The following is a 4,580-nucleotide window of genomic DNA, read 5'->3' as shown; positions in this document are numbered from 1 at the left end:
ATCAATGTTAATTAACCCAGCTTCATTCCTCTACAATTCCTTCCTTTTTTTTTTCTTCTTCTTAACATTTCATGTCTTCTGTTTTTAACAGTCATCACAACCTTTTTACAAATGAAGTTTTCATACAGTCCAAATAACTTGTCTCTGAACTCATACACATACCCCTTCTTCAATTTTATCTTGGGCTTTTCAGCTTCTGGGGGCTGATCACCTTTCTTCTCATCTGCTTTCTTGAAATTGGGATTTTGTTTTCTTCAGAGAGAAGTTCTAATGAGCTTAAAGTATGTTCTCCTTTCACCTCCTGGGTCACACTGGACAGTAACCTGAAGGAGCTTTCAACTGCAGCAGACCTAGAATACAGCACTAATACATTATTCTGTGTCCCAACAAGCCTCTCTGCATCCTTGTGGTCGCTCATTTCTTCTATGACTGGAGACACCTTCAACAAGCATATAAACACCAGCAAGAACACCGCCAGGCCGAGCAGCAGCAGCAATGGCGGGAGCCGCCCACAGCATCGCACTGCTCCTATGCCTTCCCCTGCTACAGCCATCACCACTGTCTAGCCAGACCCACTCTGGACCCACCGCCACCACGGGCTGCTGCCATATCTGGCCGTGTACTCCATCGCTACTGCTCATTACCCTCAGTCTACTAGCTCCATGGCAGTTAGGCTTCCTTCTCTTTGATCTCAACAGCTCACCTTTACCAGTGTCTGATCCAGATCCCCAGGCTCTTCCTACCTATATCTCAATGTGATCTGGATTGCAGGCTATCCCCACCTGTTTGAACTGCCATCGCTGTTCAAAACTTCAAATGTCCCTTAGCACAGCCATTATTACTGTCACCACTCATTAAATTCAGTCTCATAATCTTGAAGTCCTGAGGTCGAGCCTCACACAGGGCACCAACTATCACAGCACTAGCAAACTAGCCAGCTGCAATAAGGCTTTTACCACGCCACAGCAGGTTAACTTTAGTAACTCCTGCACCTTGCCCTGGCATGGCCACCAATTCCTTACAAGGTTTCAACAGTTCATCTACTGTTCATGCTGTTTCTTCACACTCTTCAGCCAGTCCACCCTGCTTCTTGCCTTTACTACATCTTCTCTTTGCTTCTGCTCCTCCAGGGCACTCTCCTCCTTCTGCTTCTTCCTGATCTTTCTTCATCAGCTGCTTCTTTTCCATACCCCTTACAACTATTTAACAAGTTAGCAGGAACCAGCCACAGCTGCACCTTATCCACATCAGCCAACCCACTGCCCCTGAAACAAGCTCACAGCTATATACTATCAATGTTAATTAACCCGGCTTCATTCTTCTACAATTCCTCCCTTTTTTTGTTTTTCCTTCTTAACATTTCATACCTTATGTTTTTAACAATCCTCACAACCTTTTTACAAATAAACTTTTCATACAGTCCTCTATAATGCTTCTATACTTACCTGCCACCAGCCAGGCAGGGTATGTGGAGAGAGAACTAGGCTGGAAAGAGATAGCTGTATGTGAGGTTGCAAATGGGGAAAAAACAGGTCCATTTTTAATCTTTTTTTTTTTTTTTTTTTTTTTTTTTTTTACAAAAAAGGCCACAGGGACTAGCCGACAAGTAAAAACTAAGCGCAGAAGGTCACGTTTCAAATGTGAAAGCATTATCAGTGAAAGGACAATATCAAGGCAAGAAACTGCCAGGAAATTTGTGCTGAGGTTACCCTTTACTTACTGGGGGAAGTTACAAGAGTTTTTCAGGAGCGGCAGAAGTGTGCTGAGAACAGAATCACAACAATCACTTACAAGCTGATGATAATTCAGAACAAACAGAACATTCTTTCTTCTGTTGCCCATCAGCTTGATTTGGCAGGAAGACTGACAGCCGAACAATTTAGATAGCAATCACTACCATTTTCAGGTCTCATAGCTGCAGGAGAAGCTCCACAAGAGCTTCTAAGTAATATGAATTTTAAAATCTTTAGTTTATCAAAAGGTTACTATATATACACTTGAGTCTTCAAATGCCCCTTTTTGTTCCACTTAAACTTTTTATATATATATTTTCCATTTTGTTTATAATCTATAAGAAAGTTAATATTAATTAGTAACTATATTAAGAGAAAAATCTCTTTGCACTGTGCATAAATTGCAAGGTGTTGCTAGAGGCATATGCTCTGTGCTGGACACAGCTCATTCCAGCTGGCTCCACAACAGGATCACTGCAGGCCAAAGCTGAGCCAAATCAGAGGAGTTTGTGGCACCTCTGAAAACAAGATGACAGAAGCCTGATGTGACCCTCTAAGCTAAAGAACAGAATCATATACAGAAAATATATATAATTATTAATTAGGACTCAATTGATAAATAGTTATTTCTAAAAAAAATATAATTTAGTTTACAGGCAAATAGTTTATTTACAGCAAATAAAAATTGCACATGACATTCAACATATCTGATTGTTGATCTAGGAATAAGCATATAATTACATTTACTATATAATTTGCTGTTCTAGTAAAAAGCTAGCGGACAAGAATCCAAGGCTGTTGCTGAAGAATGCTAAAAATGATACATTAAGCAACACACAATAATTGCTTTTAGAGCAGTTATGATAAAATGTTCTGACAAAACACTGATCAAAACTGATTATCAATCAAAGGCTTGTGTAATCTGGGTCATCACATTTTAACTGGGTCAACAAAGAGACTCCTGAAATTCTGCTGAACTTCAGGGAATTTTCCCAAGTATAAAATTATTATTGTTCAAATCAAATTAATCTTTTTTTTTTCCAATATAATTTAAAGGCACATATTTCCTTTAACTGGCATTATTATGGTTTGATCATCCAGTGTTCTGCTGTTAACAAAAATGCCTTTCCTAAATCTTTGCATCTGCATAACCAAAATGAAAGGAGCTCTTTAGCTCAAACTCAAAAATATAAACGTGAAAGTAATTTCTGTTGATCTAGCAATAAAAGGATAGGAAGTTTTTCAATGGAAGAAAAAAAAAACCACTGCAAAAAATTGCCTGTGAATTGTAAAGGTGGCATTTTTTGCTATTGGCAAGTGAAATATTAACCTGAAAGTAGCCAATGTCCATTGTCGGCTGCCTTTGATTCAAAAGACAATTACAATAGATGCAGTGTAAGTTACAAATATGCCAACTATACTCTTTCATGGTCAAGTCATGAAATAATTAGGCCTCTATATCCATCTATATAAAAGACAGTTCTCAGCTACCACGGGGGCAATAAAAAATACATGCTCAGGTGTAGAGGAATGAAGGCAGTGGGTTGGTTAGCATTGATAATATGCAGCTGGGGCCTTGCCTCGAAGGCAGCGGGTTGATAGACATGGATGATGTGCAGCTGTAGCTCGGTCCTGCTAAATAGTTAAATAGGCCTGAGGATTACAGGAGAGGTTGGCTGGAGGAAAAGTAGTGTGGTCTGATCTCTGGAGGAAGGTGAAACAGCATGGACAGTAAAATCTGAGTGAAGGTGAAAGCTTTGTTGCAGCCTACTAGTTTGATTGCGCTGCAACACTTGGTGCCCCATGTGAGGCTAGCCGGGTTGGACTCTGGCTATGACAACTGGTGCCCAACGTAGCAGAGACAAATGGGAGAGCCTGCGACCCATAATAGCCACTGTGAGAGGAGTCGTTGATGCTGATTATATGGGTCAGATTCAAGCAATGATGTGAACCCCTACCCTGTGACAATTCCTGAAAGTAGCCGGATTGCACAATTATTTCCTTTCTGGGTGCAAGTTAATTATGTCCCTGACAAAGTCCAGGGCAAAGAAGGCTTTGGTTTAACAGGAACACCACAAGTTTTCTGCACTCGGAGTGTATAAAATGCTTGACCAACTCTAACCTGTAAAATCACCTTTGCCAAAGGGACTCCTGCAATATGGGTGACCAGGTTGATTGACATGGGAGCAGATGTAACTAATATATCTGCCTTCATTTGGCCTCACTCTTGGTCTGTCTGTTCAGCAGGTTCTCTGTCAGTGGGAGTGGTTGGTGTGACAGAGTGTCCAAAGTCTGTATGTGGTGCAAGTTTGAAACCCTGAGGGCCAGGCAGCAGCAACCTGTCCCTATGTGCTTATGTCCCTTGAATTTGCAGGGATGGGATGTTTTGGGACAATGGGGAGTTATCATTGGTACCCAGAAGGATTTTTAATAGGGGCTACTGTGATGGATGGCGTACAAAGACCTACTCTGCCTTTGACTTGGAAGACAGATACCCCTGTTTGGGTGGAACAGTGGCCCCTTCCTGAGGAAAAATGTGTAGCTCTCCAACAATTAGTCAAAGAACAATTAGCACAAGGATGCCTAGAACCTTCCCATAGTCCTTGGAATACTCCTGTGTTTGTGATAAAAAAGAAATCAGGCAAATGGCATTTGTTACAAGATTTAAGGAAAGTAAATGATGGATGGGAGGGAGGCAATGGGAGCCCTGCAATCGGGCATGTCTTCCCCGATGATGATCCTGCTAAACTGGAACATTTTGGTAACTGATTTAAAAGATTGTTTTTTCAGTATTCCTTTACATGTGGCTGACAAATGTAAATTTCCTTTTCAATACCTAGCAGAAAC

The sequence above is a fragment of the Falco biarmicus genome, chromosome 4, assembly GCF_023638135.1.
Source record: "Falco biarmicus isolate bFalBia1 chromosome 4, bFalBia1.pri, whole genome shotgun sequence".
Classification (NCBI taxonomy): Eukaryota; Metazoa; Chordata; class Aves; order Falconiformes; family Falconidae; genus Falco; species Falco biarmicus.
Note: the sequence above shows the minus strand (reverse complement) of the source record.